Here is a 19,470-nt window from a genome sequence, read left to right as displayed (position 1 = left end):
CCAATAAGAAGTAATTGTACAACTGACAGAACCTCTTTTCTTTCCTCCTAGGAATACCATAATTTACAGTCTGTAAAGCCTATATGAGCCAGGAAGGGTCTCCCTGTATACATATGCTACTCTTGGTAAGTCTTCCTGTGTCATTTTAGGGTTGGTTTGATGGTCTTTAGTCCTCTGCCTCAGAAAAAAATAATCATATTCCTCTTGCTATAAGTAAGTAGTCTGCCCAGTTAATTGTTCTGGCAGTGTGACAGTTTATTGTCAGTGTCTGTTACTTCTTGATGCTGCCAGTTAATTCAGACGACAAATCCCTACTTTCAAGTTTTTGATACCTGTGTATATAGTTCAAAAATAAGCTGATGGCAAAAATTGTAACTGTGGATTTGTAGTTGTCCAGGATAGAGAACATAGGAAGCTCATGTCTGTGTAAGCTCTGTTTTTTTCCCACCTGCATTTCTGTAGTATGAAAACAGACAATGTCCCCAGCTGCTCACAACATGAACACTTCCAAAGATGAACAACCACTACTGTGCTGCCTGTAAGCCAGCAACCTTCCCCTTTTGGGGTCTAGCAGGCTAAAAGCACACTTAAACCATATAAAGCATGTAGGAGAAGTGGTGTTTGTGCCTCTTCCTCCTGTCTTGCCTAGAGCAGTAGTGATGTGATTGGAGGAAAACCAGCATCCTGCATTTGGATGAGGTGTAGAACTGCAGTCTTCCTGCCTCCTAAGAGAAAAAACTTTAATGCTATTTGTAGAACAGTGTGTACTCAATTTACTGTTGCATAAAAAATGAGAATGCCTCAGGTGAAGGCATTTAAAAATAATTTTCCCATAATGTACATGCCTAGACTACCAGACTACAGCAGACATTTCTCACTTTTTATTTCTCTTGCTGCAGCAAAACAATTTTTTATCATTATTTAACCTTCAAAGGGGAGGAGTGAGAAGACAGACTACACTGTAGCACAGGGGCCATTTTGACAGCAACATGGATTTAAATCCCTCTTCAACCCTTAGAGAAGAAAAATTTGCTACAGCCCTAGTAACTAGTATTTGTTAAAATGGCAGTTTTAGGAGCAGTCCTTCTGAGTGTGACTTAACGTGTCCTGGCCAAATTAGATGCCTGAATCAAGGACTGGAATAATGTCTCTGATATCTGAAGAGGGAGGACCCTGCTGTCATAATGAAGAATTTCAGATGGTGAGAAAGTCCTCGCAGCACTGTCTGTCACTGACCTTGCACACATGTATAATATGTCCCTGCTAAACAGGATCGCCAGTAACCATTAAGCTGGAGATTTGCTTGGGCAGCGTTAAGGTGTGGAGTACCCTGAGACTCCCCTGCAGTACTTGGCTCCATGTGCAGGATGGAGGGTCCAGAGGAAGAAGTCAGCCCCTGACTAAATCCTTCTGTGCAAGATTTCTTCAGAACAAATGAAGGGATCCCACTTGCTCCCATTTGATTACTGCATGGGCTATATCAACTGAAATAACAGCTTAAGAAATACCTTTCTTTCTTAAGAAAAAATACGTAAAGAAGTATCTCCTGTGCTCAGACATCAAAGGAACCAGTGCAATAAAAACAGATTGATAAATCCCTCAAGTAAGGGGGTACAAAAAGCACAGCAACAGCCTGATGAGTACAGGAAATTAAACTGGAGGACTTAGGCTACTGGGTAATGACTAGAAAAAGGCATACTGTAGATTGAGATGAGGGCTTTAGTCTCTGTTCTCAGGATAGATTTACCAGAGCAGAGGATTGGCCAGTATCCAACCTCCTACCCTCCTGGGATAGAGAGAAATGGGGCTTTCTGCTGGGTCCTGGGCAGTTTCAGGGAAGAAATAACGGAGCCTGTCAGGAAGGCACCAAAAGGTTTAAAGAATGCAGAGTAGTCTCTGCCTTTTTGCATGCCTTCTTAAACAGCAATAAACCTCAGAACCACCTGGGATTCACCCAGCACCAGTTATAAATATGAATAATGGAGTAAAGACATCAAACAAAGGAAAATGCAGGCTATGCATCAGGAAAAAATGTGTAAGACTGTGATCTATTAGCCCTCATGCACTCCTCCCAAAGGGGGTGGAGGTGGAATTTCTATTGCTCAAAGCATTAAAACCCCAGGCCCTGGGGAGTGTGCTGCAGGACCAATCCCACACTGACTGGAGGGAGGATGAGGTGATTTAATGGGTGGTCATTTCCACCTTCAAATCTCTTTTATGTACATGCCAGGGTGCCTTTAGTGACAAGCTGCAGTTCAATGCCAGAGCTGAAAGCAGCCTGGACACAGCTCGAGAGAGTGATTCAGAAGAAGTAGACAGGAAAGGAGGTATAGAAAGAGGGGTGGGGGTGTTAATTTAACTGAGACAAGCCAAAGTGCATAAAAAATTTTCCAGTTCAGTTTGGGATGGGAACTGAGGCTGAAATGAAGGAAGAGTGGTTAAGTGATCCCATCATTACTTAAATATTTATAGACACATGTCACATGCCAGTGGCAAGTATGTTAAAGTCTCATTAGCTTGCTTTCCTTCGTCAAGGCCTGAAAAATTAATACCAATATTAAGGGTTTCTGCCTTGGACACACGTACTGCTGCTCTGTAACCCCTCACCTGGGTCTGACTAGGGGAAATTCTCTGCCTGAGCTGCAGCTGAAACAAAAGTTTCCATCAACACCAGCACCAAACACTTAATTTCCTCCTCCCTACAGCTCCCCCTTCTCTGCCAAGGAAATAAAATGAAAGAGAAATAACCTTTCCTAATCATGAATGTCTGCATAAGAGATTATGTTTTATTTCGCCTCTTTACATTGTCAGTTGTTTCTATAGCCACTCCTTTCATTACTTGTTTTCACTTTGCCATTTTTTCCCTCTGTTTCCTCCATCACCCTCTCCAATTCCTCTACTCCACACCTAACCTATGTCCTTCCTTCTGCCTGCCAGTTTTCCTAAGTGCTTTCCTCCTCCTTCTTTAATGCCATTTTTAGAATTGTTGTTGACTTACTTTAAAGAGCCCCCCTGGATTGTATACTCCTGGAGGAAAAGTGCCAGCCAAGCTGGAGGCCTGACACAACAAATCTCAGTCCCAGGAGTCTTTCTACTGTGTCCCCCAGGCTGTGCTGAGGAGTGCTGCATCCTGCTCTTTTGTCACTGACCTGCTCCGAGTGTTGCTGTACCCCCGTAACTGCAGCAGGGACTGATCCTGAGGGAGAAAGTAGCTTTCTCTGCTTCTGTGGGGCTCTGATTTTATTTCTGGCTCACAGCAGAAATACAACTAACTATGAAAAACTCCATTCCTTCAGGGGACATTGGTTCTGTCACCTGTCCATTCATGGATATCAGACAGTGTCATGATTTATTTCTTTCTCATAAAAAACAACACAACTTTCCTTAGGATATTTTTATTTACTAGATATAACTGGCTTTGCTCTGTTTTATCAGATTGTAAGAATGATCAAAATCCAATTGCAATATAGCAGCAATTAGATTTTGATCATACAGACCACCTGCTGGAAATAAAGTTTATTGTTTGTCAAACAAACATCATTAGGAGGCTGTGTCCTGCTAGAACATGATGTACCTGATTTGGCAGACTAATGTTAACAGGACAGGTACCTGGTTTACTAAAGGAGTGGTAAGGGAATGGGATTATGCACTCCAGGAGTTTGTCCATCAGTGGGAAGGTTTGAAACAGTTGTTTAATTTCATTTCAACTGTGTTTGATAGAAGGGGATGAGTCTTAAAGATACTTGGGATTCAGAGATTTCATGCAAATGGTGACTAAGTACAGGGAGGTGATAAGAGTGGGAAGCAGAGAGAAACAGCCAAAGGTCTCTATTAATGGAAGGAATCAAAGCTGGGTTCAGCATTTATTATCTCTGTTGTCCTGGTGCTCGCCAGGCCAAATCCAAGCACTGAGCTGGTGGTCAAGCAGCCATCCCAGGCTCATTTCACAATAACAGTTTTGAATGGTAGTGTAAGCTGGAGTCATTATTTTTCATTTGGCATTGAAATAAACAGAGGAAAAAGACAAGGAAAGGCAAGGATAAACATTTTTGCAAAACACTTCTAGAACGCTAATGAACATTAAATCATTTCTACAGCGGTTTGCAAATCAAAGGAAACAAGGAAGAAACCCTCCTAAGCTTGTTAGATTGGGAACAAGTACTATTATTTTGTTTTTCCACTACTATCTGGAATTTTCCTTCTTCCTAACTTTATCATTTTTACCTTACGTTTAAGCCTATGCAAAGTGTGATTTAACACAGGAGACAGAAAAACAGGGAGGTCTGTTTTTCAGTATCAGGAGTGTCTCTGTTGTGGAAAGTTGTCAGCTCCCAAACATTGTCTACACTGCATAGATCTGTGTACTTTGGCAGGTTTATAGCTCTGAATCTAACTCCCCAGAGACCTGTTGCAACTTGTAAACCCATAAGGAATTTTTCAGGCCAGTTCTAAACCTAATTCATTCACTTATGGGAACAGTTTCATTATAAGATTTTTAATAGAGATTTTCAAATGATTGTTTTTCTTTATCATTCTTGCAGTGACAGTGATTTGAAACATGGAAAAAACTGTCAGATTTCTGAACCAGGTCTGGATTTCAAGGTGGAATTGCTAAAACTTTGGGGTTATTATCTGGGATGCAGAAAAACAGAACAAAAAATATTGCAGCATTTGTTCTTCACTTTTTACTTGGATTTATTTCTAAGTGCACTTCTTGCCCTCTAGGTCAAATGCTTGTATCAGCTGTACAGTTGGACAAAACAATTCTAGCTGTAAAGGGCAAAAAAAAGTGAACCAAGTAATCACCAGATGAAACATTTTATTTTATATTTAGCAGTAGACTTCCAATAACCAAATAGCTTTTATTTGTTTTCTGCTGGGAAAACAACCTGGTTTCATTTAATTTTGGTCTGAATCTGTTTCTCTGTCTGCAGATATTTTCATATCACTTAATTAATTACTAATGAAGAAAAAGCACAAATAGGGCTGTGTATTACAAGATAATTTAATCCTACTCTTTCATTAAATGTTAAAATATTCCAAAATTTTCAGGGGAAAAAGAATCAGCTTCTTTTTCAACTAGAGATTGTGCGGGAAGTCCCATTAGTATGAAAACTTAGCTCAGTAAATTACTTTACACTTTGTCCCAGGATTATAACTTCTTTGTATGCTTAGTTTGCTTGGCTGGATCTTTTACCTGTTCTTCACATCAGTGGCTTTCAGTTTTCTTCTCTTACTCTTTCATGTTTTCTCTCTCCATTTTGTAGGACATTTTCTTTGTAGTCTTAAAGCCACAGATACCAATTTTTTTTTCCAAAAGACACATCAAATCTTAACTGATTCCTGAATACCAGGAGTAAATTGCGAATGATTTCCCCCACTCTTCCAGCAGGGTCCTTCAGCACAGAGATGGGGCTTGCATTCAGTGTAGATGTATTTCATGGCAGAAAGAGGATATTTTGGAAAAGTTTAGGGACATTGTTAGAGTACAAGCTTTGCTGTACTCTGACAATTCCTTGGGCTACTGCAACTAGAAAGCAGAGACCCTGCAGTGCACCTCTGTGCCTGCCCAGGGTGAGAGGAGATGGTGATTTACTGATGCAGCTGATGCTTTTGCTGCCCTGCAGAGCTCCAGCATACCTGGAGCTCTGCCTCACTGGGACCATGAGCAACTCTGGGATCAGCCTCTGAAGGACTGGCTGCCAAATTATTCAAACAGCATTGTATGAAGCACATTTCTGATAAAGTATTTACATACTAGTTTATAGTGTTTTCATGTAACCCATACTTCCTCCTATTCAGCTCTGGTTCATTTACCCTGTCCACATCCACAGTGAGTAAGAGTGTCCAGAGACAGTGTGATTACATCTGTTTTATCAATATGCACCATTCTGTGGAAATGGGAGCAGTAATTAAAATTAAATTATGCTGCTTTTCCCCTTTGAAATAATTGACGAAAAAATAATCTAAAAATATTATCTTAACCTTTTGCTAATATCGCTGTGAACCCTTGGTTTAAGGTCTCTTTATTTAACTGTTTAAAAGAGGAAATGATAACAAATGTTTCAAGGATCATTGTTCCCAAAGATGTAGGAACTCTGTCTCCAAGCAAAATACTTCACCACTTCTTGTTTACAAGAGGTATTTTCTGATCTTCTTTTCTGGTCTGAAAAGTTTCAAAACCTATGTTAAAGAAAAGCAGAGGAGCACCTCTATGGAAGTCACCATAAAATCCTCCACTTGCATTGTAGCTGGGTTGATACAACAATGCAAGAGAAGATTTGAAAAGTACCCAACAGGGAATTTTCTCATAGGGACTACACTCTGGAGTACATAAGCACAAGGAAAGTCAGTAACACCTACCCAAGTTAAATTGCAGTTAAGCTAGAGCCTTCTCTTATTGAGAAATACTAGCTGACATTTCTAATAGAGATTTTTGAAATTGAATTGAAGTAAGTAATTTAATGCTGCCAAATGTTTGGGATTTGTTATCTACATTAACTTCTTTAAATAGGGAAAAAAAACCCTACACATACTACTAACTGGTTTTTGCACAGTGCTGGGTGTTATTTTTATCCACATTCTCTCCATGAAGTTTGATAGAGCTGAGTGGAAGCAACGTGGCATGTGAGAGGAATCATCACTTTAATTTGATTTACTTATCAAGGCACGTCTAGGAACCTGCAGATTTGAGAGGTTTTGGTCACCAATCTTTAGTTTCAGAAATAGTACTACGGCAGTCACAGGAGAAGCAAGTGCCCCATGGGCTTTCCTGTCCTATGGAGTGAATGCTAAAAGAACTCAGCACTTCTGGAAGGGATAGAGCTCTTGAAACCTCTAAGTACTACCAGTTGAAATGATTTTTAGGATTTATGTTGCTGATGTTGAGAGCATAACCTGGCCTGCAAAATTCAGTTGCTTCCTCAGTTTTCTGCAGCTGTCCTGGACAGTTGCTGACTCTGGTCTCTTATGGGATTTCTCTGTTGAATAGTTCTGACCATTGGACAAAAAGACCCTTGTTTAGCTGTGTTCTTCTTTGCAGTGAGAAGAAAATTCACTGTACCAGCTAGTTTGAGGAAATCTTGAGATGGAGAGAGGAAGAAAACTTCTAAAGATGGTGATATTTAACATTTTTAAAGGTGAAGAAAACATGCCAGCAAAACTTCTGACCACTCATAGCATTAAAGACAAAAACTAAGAAACATGAATTTGTTTGGGGTTTCAGTTATTCCCTTTTAAAAGGCTGTAATAATTAAGTGAAGTCGATAAGGTGACTTGAAACAAGGTTTCATTTTTAAGCCTGGATGTGGATAATGGGTTAATATAAAAAAGTTCTTTTGCTGTAGCTGGAAAAAAAAAACAGGGAGGCTGATGCTTCCTGATGAGGGACATTATGACTTTTTTGATAGTGAGAAACGTATGCATTACTCAGGAGAAGATAATAATGAGAAAAAACTCGGATTTTCCAAGGGATCTTATAATTTCATTGCATTTACCCTGTGTTCTACAGTGGTCAGATGGTTTAAAGAAAGCTGAAAGAAATCTCATCACGTAAAGCCTTCCCAGAGGAGGAATTTCTCCCAGTCTGTGTAAGTTAGTGATTATTTTGTGTCCTGAAGGGAAGGATTCATATATAAATGTAAGCAACAATTCCTTCTTTGAATTAATGCAGTTATCTGTCTGTGAAAAGATAGCATTTTCTATGATAGGTTTCCAGAATATTTCTGCCAGATATTCCTGAGCCTTGGGTATTTTTGAAAAGCAAATTAAAACCCATTATATAGTGAATCTGTAAAAGTGGGATGTGACACAATTAGAAAAATGGGCTCTTTGGACATCTTTTCTATGCTAAAACACCATGGTGGGTCTAGGTGAAGGTTGCATAGTACAGTGCACACCTAATATGAAGAGTAACTAAAGGAGAATTGCAGGCTGTACAAACCTTTCACAGCTTTCCTGAGAGAGGCACTTGAACACTGCAACAAACACAGCATGAAGCCACAACAGTAACTCTGTCCCAGGGCAGGTCTTCAGCCGGATTTAGAGCTTTCACAGGAGTACATGGACATGAGGAAATGCATCTTGATTTTTGCCAGCGCCTTGTGTTGTAAAAAAAATCTGTCTAGCCATTCCAGGAGGAATTTTTGATGTGATTATTTCTCACATAATTTGACAGTTTTTAAATGCTTCTCACTTTCATGCAGGTAGAAGGAAAATGATAGTCAGGACAGCAAGCCATGCAACAGAAGGCTGACCCTGATGGTGTTGCCCTTAATAAAGCTGAAGTGCAAATCATTCCTCATAGAAAATATTTCCTGTCTGCTGGATGTATTCCCACAGCACTAATAGAGAGCTGGTATATTGCTGTAATTGAAAAAGCTTATGTTGTCTAGAAGGCTAGCTTTGTATAAAATGCAACACAGAACCTTTGCTATCAGATAGCAGAAAATACAGAAGTTAATCCAAACATATCTGTGTTGCTTTCAGCTTAAAAAAAAAGTAGTTTCATACATGGAAAAACTAACACATGCTGCTTGCCCTGTGCATTATGCTGTACTACCCTTTTAATAACCCTGACTCCCTGACCCTTTCACAAAATCACTCTTTGCTCTCTCATATTTACCTTAAAGCATTTTGTCATTCATTCTGATCTCACCCCATTTATTTTCCTCAGTATTTTCCCTCTTTTCCACCTTCTCTAATGCCTACTTATGCAGAGTTTAATGCTAGTTTAACTCCATGTATAAATACCTAAGTGTATGTCATATGCATCAAGTGCATATGAATTGCTTTCATATTTAGTGGAACTAGACACAAATCATCCAGGCACCAGTTACGGTACACAGACTTCAGTGTATAGCTGTTTATCAGACCTGCTGTGTTCATTCATGAATACTTAAAATGCAATCTACAGCAATTAGGCATACCTGTCTGTTTGTAGGGGTACTGATCTAAATCAACCCTAAATCAAATTGTTAAAAAAAAACTCCTACCTTCTTCTCATGCAGAGATTTACAGAGTACTGATTAAAAGCTAATACCCTATAGTGCAGCCAAAAACTCCCTGTCTCAGGCAATGCAAACCTGACAACACATTTACATATTTGCAAGCATCCTTTCCACTTCATTAAAAAATCTGAAGAGAAAAATTGAAGGGGTTTATGCTATGTCAGAAGGGGACTTCTGCAAAGTGTCTGTCCTCAAGAAAATCACCAATCCACCACTTTTGCACATTCCTAAGGTTGCTGAGAATAGTAAAATGGCTATTCTGTTCTTCCCTCTGATTTTGGTGCTTAATAACCCATTTCTGAGAGCTGGAAGCCCATGGTCCCTGAGTTTAGACACTGTGATTAGTACAGCAGCCACAGGCTCCCCAGTGCCTGAGCAAAACCCTTCACTGCATAACTTTCATTTCATGGGCAATCTGACTTAGAGTTCATGTCTTCACGGATGCACGATGGTGGAAGCAGACAGACACAGGCCTTGAAAAAGATCCAGATCTATTAATCTTTACTTCTGGCAGCACAAGTGATCTCCAAACCCAGACACACAATAAGCCATCTGTATATATTTGCCTGTTTCAGTTTCCTCATGCTTAAGCATTCTTTGGGGTTAAGTTATTCTTCAAAGGAGTTCAGTATTTTCTTCTTCCTACTGTACTTTGACTTTTCCTTCAAAGCACAGAGTTGAAACAAGCCCTTCCCTAAACTTACCCAAAATGTCCACTAGAAAAAAAGAGGGGCTTTTTAAGACTTACTTTACCTTGACAAGATAACTAACTTTGTTTAATTTCTGTCTTGAGACTCTCAGACATGCAGAACTAGTTTGTCCTGAGCAACAGTTCTCTGCAATGCTATTTGAATGCACAATCATCAAAAACTTTAACATATTATCATTACCTTCTATTATTATCCCTTTAAGGACTGCAGAATTCTTTCTTGGCATTGCTACCAAGGTTTAACTTAGTAGGAAGGCAAAGGACAGCAGCAAAAGAAGTCAAGCACCACTTCCAAAATAGATGTTGCAAGCTGACCAAGTCCTGTGCATATGGAAATCTCATTTCACATGGACATTTTCAGTGACCTTTCTTGCTACCCTATTGCAGAAGTGATATTCTGCAATAGCTGCGTCCACATGGCCAGCTGTTTCCTACTTAATTTCTATAACAATGGCATAAAGACAGCAGGGGCCTATTTCTGGGCAGGAGTCCTGTGGTGTTTTTTCCAGATGGTGAGCTAGCTGTTTGTGTTCTGGATCTTCTCTTGCAACATGTTGTGACTGCACTGCAGGGCCAGCTGGAATCAGCCAGAACTGCAGGACTCATGGTCAAACTACACACTTCCACTGATTCATCTCCTTTTGGTGAACCAAAGCATTTTCAAGTTGCCACCAGTGGCCGTGAAGGGCCATCCATTCTGCCATGGCCCTAAGAGCCTCTCAGACAAAGAGGTTGACATCTCCACACTGAATGGATTTGTCTGTGGAAAACACACACCATTCTGACAAGCTCGTATAGCAGCTCACACAAGGTGATGGCACCAGGAAGAAAATGAGAATACTAAGCAGGAATAAACTGTTTCTGAAATGAATTTGTTTTCTGAGCACAGGTGAACGATTGAACATGCTGCACTGAACTGTACTGCAGATCTGTCATGCTTAGTGGGGAAAATAACAATACAAGAACTGTGATGATTTCTGTTCTTGGGATCTCTGCCATGCCAATCATACAGATACGGCACCAGCACAGCAGCATGGACATAAAAGGCATGGGAGATTCCTGGTGGTATTACTGCTTTTTCCCAGGTGATTTTAATGGCTTAATGGCACCCATCTGCCTGTTCTTTGCCTGCTGTGCCAAGATGAAATATTCTAAAGAAATGTGGTTAAACAGATGTTTCTCTGTAGGTTTTGATGGCCTGCTTGCTCAGTATGGCAGCTTCTCCAACACCACAGCCACATGGTATCCACTGAACAAAAGAGAGACATTGCTCCAAAATTCACAGGGGATACTCACGGTGTTTAAATTTTTGCTACTGTTTTGGAAAAAAAGACCTACCATTCCCCTTGCCCTTAAGCAAGAGTCCTGCACAGAAAGGTGTATTAGTCTTTCGTGAGAAACTACAGATTGATAGGGGAGTGTATTTAAGAGTTGGAGCAGGAAAAGAGAGTGCTTAAGTGGGTGACTGTGAACACTACCTCCCTTGTAAATGCCTGCTTGCTTGCTCTAGGTTGATGAGAACAAAGGAGACGGTTTTTCATGGAAGCAAAAAACAAGGTGTTCCCAGATGGCAACTGGCAATGACAACTAATTCAGAGAGCATTTGTGTTCCTAGATGGAACATCAAAATAAAGTGACTTTATTCCTCATATGCATCATATGCATGGGAATTATGCTTTTAGGGAAAACAGAATGACTTTTCACAGAACAGCATGTGTTAAATATATTGCTTTGGCAGTAGAGACCACTGTATGCACCATATTTTGCTGATGTGTGTGAGGATCAGTGCTTTTATCAGCCCCTCATTCAGCCTGAGGTGCTTTGCCTTACAAGAAACAAATCAGATGTTAACAGCAACGTCGTTATCAATCAAACATCAATTGGACATGTAAGGTCTATACCCACTGAAAATAAAGAATAAAGATCTGGAGAGGGTCTGATTTTCTACCAGTTTTTTGATGAGTTCAGCAGCATACTGAAACCCTCACTTTCAAGCAGGTTATGTCCCATCGCCAGCAGCTCTGCCTGCCGTGAAGGGAGCTGGAGACACACAGACAAAGGTGTGACAGAAAATCTCGCCTCTGAGCAGGCAGCGTTTTCAACAATTCACGTTTATGACTGGATTGTTTCACTGCCTGAAACCACTGTGGTCTCTGAGAAACCAGCAGTAATAAGTGCACTTGTGCAAAATCATTTGCCTCTTCATCAGCTTCAAGAGCTTCCTTTGGTTGCCTCTGCCCTGTGGGTACTATTGTAGTGCAAGTAAATGCTCTCTCGTATCAGAATTCTGCTGCCTAAAGCTGTCACGTAGATCCTTAACTTTCTTTCTTCCTGAATAAGATATCATCTTTTTGCACTTTCTTCTGTGATTTTCATAGATTTCTGGCCTATCTTCTTTTCTCCATCTCACTAGGCCAGTAGCTAGCAGATAGTAACAAACCTCATCTTCGGTGTCTTGGCATTTTGTTTATATTGGTAGTAGAAAATAGTTAAAAGAAGGAAAGGCCCTGTCTCGGGGTGTTAACGTTTCCTTGCTTAGGCTGAATTTTCTCCAGGCCAAATTATGAATCTTCCTACCATGAACCACATACTGCTATTGGTTGTGTGAAGTAATGGCCTGGACCAATGGGCAACAGCATCTGGCTTTACAATGTGAAATGGGACACATTTAGCACTCAAACCATGAAGCAGCCACCGGCCTTGAGTGTGAGGCAAGGGGAGAGTGGATTGGGTGGGGACAGGTCAGTAATTACACCTGCATGTCTGCAGGCAGCCCTTACAGTGTTGGGTATTAATTTTTGGATTTAGTGTTATTAGAAGAAGCTCTTCCCAATACAGAGAATATTGAAGAGATGTGCAGAAATTATGAACCAAGTTAACTCCTCCAACATCTTGCTGGAAGGGAAATGCCTGCTTATGTGTCATTACTGTATATCTCTGCCATGCTGTCTGTCTTGTGCACTGAAAGACAACATCCCTCTGGTTCTTCAGAAGGCTAAAGATTCACTCATCCTCCTCAGGTTTCTGCACAGATGTCCTAAACATTTGGGGGAGTCACTGTGTCAACAAGATGTCTTGGCTTTCAAGGAGGAGCTGCTTATCGGTAATAATTAGGCCACACCTCGTTAGTCTCTTTATTGTTGTCCTCCACAATCCTGGATGATGGAACAGCCATGCATAGAAGAGCAGAAGAATCATTGGGATGCAGAGAGTACCACCCAGGAAGACAGCAGAGAATGGAAAAGCTCTGGAAGACAGATACACACTGCAAAGATTAGTCAGCAAATAATAGTCAGCAAAACACAAGGAACTGGAACCTTTCTCAGTGTAGTCAGAAAAGATCACACCAACTGGCAAGTAAATTCTCAAAGAAAAACTGCAGAAAGAGTAATGTGGCAAATAGTCTGATGCAGGCATGCCCACGGATACTGACAGAAAGTTCCCACTGTCAAAGTTCCGTGAACAAGGCAAAAATTTCTCTTAGCATTTAATATGAAGTTACTTGTCCAATTTATGTGTGTAAACACTGCACAAACTGGACCTCAGGTTCATAGGTTTTTAAAAATGCATGCAATTATGCTAAACAATCAGGTGTGAAAAATTCAATTCTAGGTATTTCCATATTGCCCTGTGTAAGTAATTGATTTTTCAGTTGGCTAGGCCAGCCTTTCTGTTTGATTTCACTTGAGCGCCCAGAGGAGCTACAGACTGCTCATTAACATTGAAATATTTCTTAGTCTTTGTACTTCAAAGATTCCTATAAATAACACAGACTATATCTTGATACAGTCAGAGTAAGAGGTAAGGTTTAGGTCATCATCTAAGATTCTGTTTCTCTCTGGTTTTAGATTTACAAATATGTTGTTGATGTTCAATGTAAGTTATCTGTGGACAGATGTGACAGACAGCAAATGCAGGTAGTTTTAGCTTCGGTATGTCCAGATGAGGTCCATTTTTTAAACAAAACTTTTCAAGAAGCGGTTCATTCATGTTTAGGTTAATAGGCCAACATCATTTTCTTCAAGAGCAAAAACAAATACAGGGATAAAATGAGTTAGACCAGCTCATACACAGATTCCACATCACTGACGTCTCCTGCAATAATAACCCACAACCTCTGTGGCGGAGATTTGTTACAACACAATGGCAGTGTGACAAGGCCCCAGAAACCACACTTACAGTTTTATTAAAACAACACTGCCCAGGCTGGCAAATGTAAATGTCCATATGTGCACCAGGAAAGAAAGTGAAAAAGCACACATTGTTCGTCTTTAGCTACAAGGAAAACATTTTCATGCATAAGGTGGCAACAATTTCCAGATATGATCTCAATGCCAAGGTCATGCTGGCTTTTGAAAAAAGGATCATGCTCAACTTCAGAGTAAGTAAATCTTGGTGATTTGGTAAAAGATTTCACATGACCACTTCTTCTATTTTCAGTTTGCATCTATACAAAATAAAGCATTTCACAAAAGGGTTTTGAATTGAGGCTTGTGGGTAGTTGACACGGGTGGAAATTTTGCAGCGTGAAATTTGCTTAAGAGAAATCATGTTGAGCTGACTTTTGGGATGTGCACCATGGGAATCCAAGACTCATGCTGAATGCAAGGCAGAAGGGATTAAGTGCTTTCCAGTCTCAGCACTGTGACTCAGCTCACCTGCAGTTTCTGAGGTATGTCTGGGAATGGAGCTCACATACACACCAAATCTCTGTAGTACCTAGAGGTGTGATCTGAGATTAAGTCAAATCCACACCTGCGTGGCATTTAATTATAACAAGTGGTGAGTTGTATAGTAGATTCACAGGTGTCAAGGAAAGGATTCCTGTGAGCCTCAACCCTGACACCTGGATAACATAGGGTAGTGAGATTGTGATCATCTGATTTACAGGAGCATTAAAACAAAAGTACCACTGAGTTCAGTGAGCTGATATACTTTTAGCAACTACATTTTATTGTTTTTTATTGAAAAACTTTCATGGAAAATACCCTCCTTGATAAGAGAGCTTGATTTTCAAGTATAGTTAGCTGAATTTGGGCCAGGGACGGCCCTAGCATCATCTGGAGTTAATCAAGGCAATGGATTGCTGGTATGAACAAATGACCATGACCCCACAGTTTATGTATTCATGCTGAAGGAACCTTTAAGCATCTCTGCTGCCAGAGGTGAGTGCCAGAGCTCACGGGACAGCAGCTGTGGCTGGGTGAACCTCTGCACCTCTAAGCAAAGACAGCTACCCTGTACCCTCTGCACTCCGTGTCAAGAGCCTCAAACCTTCTACCTTCTTCCCTCTCACCACTCCTCTTCCACAGTGTGAGCAGCTCAATCCAAGTCAGGAACATGCCACTCACCTACTGTGCAGTAAAAAACAATACTATGCTGCTAAGAAACCTCCACTTAGCTCCAAGTCAGGAATATTACACTTAGATCCTTGAAAATAATAAAACATATCTTTAGATTGCTGACAGGAGCCCCTGGACCTTTTATTAATTGCTATTTATTAATAATCCCAAAATAAAGTCTATAGGATCAAAAATTCCTTTTGGAAGTAATGCCAGGCAGTCAGATTTCCAGTGTACTTGGAATTTTGCTTCCTGTTGCCCTCAGGTGAAGCATGAAAGGACTAGGAACACTCATGCCACCAGCCAAAGGACTCAGAGGACTATTACCTCATTTTTAGTGCATACAGTAAAGCAGAGATTTATAATGCTATATGTATGAGGCCTTTGAAATTCTAGTGTGCGGTAAAGCAAATTCAGACATTAATTTAAATACGTGAAGATTCGACTGTGCAGCTTGGTGAGATATGGCCCTCATGGACAGGTATCTGTTGATAAACAAGTGAAGCCTTGGATTTTTTTTGGCTTCACTCCATGTTGGGGTTTTCTCCAAAGTGGCCTGTGGGTCTCAATGCCTGCTATTCCTGTGTTTCCTTTAAATAAATGTATGTTCTAATGCACAGAGTAAAAGTCAAACTTCACCCAAGGCATGTGTTTCTAGGCACAGTCTGGGGTTTGGAAATACTTTGGGCTACATGCTGGAAGGGAGGCTGTTCCATGGCATGCTGCCACATCTCTTTTGATTAGGAAGCTCACAGCTGGATAACTTCTGAAAACAGGAAGGTATGACAGCAAAACTTTATTTTGATTAAATAGCTCCTATGTAAACACAGAAATTCCACTGTCATCCCCGCTCCTTATCCTCAGCAGGTTTTGCAAGGACAGACTGGCTGGGTGACAGGTCAGGTGGCTCTGTGCTGGCCACAGGTCGCTGAGAGCAGGTTTCTTACCTAGCTCAGCTGGCAGCTGGATGAAATTCTCTGAAAAGTCACAACACAGCCAGTGTTAGCACAATTTACTATTCTTCTGTGGATTTACTAATTTTTTAAAATTTTCGTGGAGACCTAGGGGAAGGCTTTCAACACATGGATCATCTTACACACAAAATGTCTGCCACCTCCCCTTACTGCCAGTGGTTTGGGAGACAACAAATAACTGCCCTGTCCCCTCATGGCATGTGAGAAGAACAAGTGGAGTGAAGCACAGGAGAGCAGGGGAGGAGACAGCAAAGAGTGAGGGCTGGAAGACGTTATGACAGTGTCTGGGACACTGGGGCTGGACTGGCAGTGTGTGGAGGAAGGGCACGCCTTCAGGTGCCATGTGGGTGCGTGTTCAAGGCTAGGTTTTAACCTTAGAAGCCAGTGGATACTTTGGAAGTGCCATCCCCCTTAGGTTCAACTGAAAAGCCCTAAAAGTAGATTAATTTAGCGTATCAGCAGTGATTTTTGATGTGTGCTTCTGTTTGTTGGGGGCCTGGCTGAAGTCAATGAGTGGTGCCATTTTAAGTGCTGGCAGCTGCTGAGTAGCAAAGTGTGGTTCTTAAGAATTGTTTTTTGTGTATTTCAAAAAAAACTCAAAGACGTCTTTGAAATTGAAAAGAAGTATGTTCTTTCCCAGTTTCTGGTGAAAGAAATCACCTCCTCTCAGACATATTCCCTTGCTTCTCACAGAGCAGTGACAGCTGTTTTGGTGAAGGAATTTGGAAGGCTGAGGACACCCAGTGAGCTACTGCTCCCAAGTCATAAAACTCAATCTCACACAGCAAAAAGGTAAAATTGAACACTTGGTGTTCATGAAGCAGTATTACATCATTTAATTCCATATTTAACTCACCTTTTAACCACAGTGATGCTTTCAGTGTTTGTATACTTACAATGTATTGCAGTTTAAACAAACCTCTTTAGAAGTTGCAAATATTCAGGTGAGAATCAGGTGGAAGAAAATAAGAACCATATTTCAGAATTACTATTTAAGTTCTACTGTCTCTGCATAAAATTTTATAATACTAGTGAAAACTGGTTTCTTAATAATTTAATCCTCATGCCTGCTGTTAACTCTCTGCTATGCAGTTCACAAATTAGTGGGTATTAGACAAGGTTTGTCATTCCTTCCACAAACTCACCTGGGCTTTAATTATAGACAAGTCTGAAAATTTTCTGTATTTCCCCCATTGTGATACCCTTCTCACACTGGTGATAAATTCTGAGAAGTACCTTGTACAGATGAATTAAAAATCCATCCTCAAAGTTGCCCTTAATAGTCATACATTGTATAAACATACTGTGCAAACTGTGACTCCTTAGAACAATTATACAGATCAGTTGCCTATATTTCTTTATAAACAATACTGAGATTAATTAGTTGGAATGGCTTCCTTTGCTTCGCCTCTGATGTCATGAAAATGCTCTTCCTTGGACAGAATAAACAAGCGTATCTGATATGCAAGCTAATATAATGTCCTTTATTTACATGATTGTAAATCCTGTTAGCTTTAAAACAATTTTGAATTTAGGAGAGAGCCAAAAAGGAGAATAACAAAGGAGAGAAGTGACCTCAGTGATTCCACAGTGACGTATCTTCAGCCTTAGAACTGCCATGGGAAGGTTGTGTTATCAGTTGGCTTGGGAAACCTGAGTGCTGGCTCTGCCATTCTGCCCAGAGCAGGACATAAACAACTGCTAATTGTTTCAGGAGTTCATATCTTTTACCTGTATCTCAGTTATGCTTTCTGTGTAGCATGCATAGGGTTTCAGACGTACTGAATACAGTTAATCCTTTAAAATGAGCCAAACTGGGATTTTAGAGCTTCATCTACTAACAAACTTTGTATTCAATACCCAAGTGTTTTAGGCTTCTACTGTAACATCCATGAGTATTTTTTCAGTGGCTGCACATCATATTGGACAAGTTGTTAATTTAAGTATGTAAATGAGAAATCTAACCTCTTTAAAAAATGGTGATCATATTCCCTATGAAAATATGGCTGTATGATACAAAAATGCCATGAAAGATCAGCCAGCTGGTGCTGTATTTGTGAGGGAGTGCTACCCAAGCTTAAGCTCAGGCTGGTTGCCTAAGCACTCTTACTAGTTTATTTTGAAAAGTGTAGGTGTTCATGTTTCTTCACAACATGAATGAGCATATATTGTGAAAGTGATGAGCATTTAGCACACTTTGTCTATTTAAACATATCTTTTCAGCTACATTCCCCACTTTGTTGTGAAATTGTTAAAGACCAACTCTTGAAGATTACAAATAAGGAACCGGGGTGGAAGCCAGATCCATACTATGAATGGCAGAACTCCTAGTTTTTTCAATGGAACTGAGTTTTCAGCCCAGCCTTTGTCAAGGAAGAACTCACAGAGAAGTGTCTAGGACTTTTTTCTTTTAAGATCCTGGGTTTGCCTCACCAGTAATTGGTTGACATCAGGACTTCATTTGCACCCAAACATTTTTTTCTTCTATTGCAGTACTTAGATTTAAGTTTACAGAATAACCCAAATTATATAAGTCTGGGGAGTGGAAATTGTGTTCAAAGATATCCATACAGGTTAATATTTTTTTAGAAAAGCACAGAACAGCCATCTTGCCCAAGGTCTACCCAAGCCTCCTTTCATCAGAACAGTGAACAGAGAACAGTGGCAGCATGACAGACATTTTACAAGTACACAAATATTTTGATTTTGGGGACTTCAAAAATTGTCCTGTCCCCAGAGGTAATTATTCCCTAATGCATGCATAAGCTATGAATGGATGCTGAGGCAATGACCCACGTACTGAATTCAGCCCATTAAAGAGAATCTTCTGGCCTATACCCCATGTCCCAGGTGTAATAATCTGTTTTTCAGCCCCTCAGGAGGTTTGCCTGTGTGCATGCATTCTGTTAGCACAGACATGGTGAGCTATGTTGGGTCTTCTACACAGGGATCTGTTCTTGTTCAGAAGGTCTGGTCATTTGTCAGGGAAATGAGTGACACTCGGGCTCTGCCTGCCTCACTTGCAGGGGATGGAGGCCACTGTTCTTGTAAAAGCATTCCCTTTCTTTAGTGAACATGTGATTTACGGGATCAGCCTTACCATGGTATATGCAAGATTAACTTTGCTGATATCAGTGACATTCACCCCATGATCTGGCACTCTTCCTTTCTAAGAAAGGCACGAGAAAATAACAATAGAAAAATTAAGTTGTTGTTTTATCTTAAAAAAACTGGCATGGCTTTTGTTTTTTCTCTCTCTCCCTTCATTTTTCCATGACAGAAATAGATAGAGTTACCATGGGCCATATATTACAAAGAAATCAGAAACTGTTCAGAGACTTAAGCTCTTCCCAAAAACTTGGAAAAATGTTTACACATTAGAGAGCTTATAATATTTAATTCTGTCTGGCATATATTCTTCAATTAAAAAAAAAGCC

This window comes from Aphelocoma coerulescens (assembly GCF_041296385.1).
Source record: "Aphelocoma coerulescens isolate FSJ_1873_10779 chromosome Z unlocalized genomic scaffold, UR_Acoe_1.0 ChrZ, whole genome shotgun sequence".
Classification (NCBI taxonomy): Eukaryota; Metazoa; Chordata; class Aves; order Passeriformes; family Corvidae; genus Aphelocoma; species Aphelocoma coerulescens.
This window is presented reverse-complemented; position numbering follows the sequence as displayed.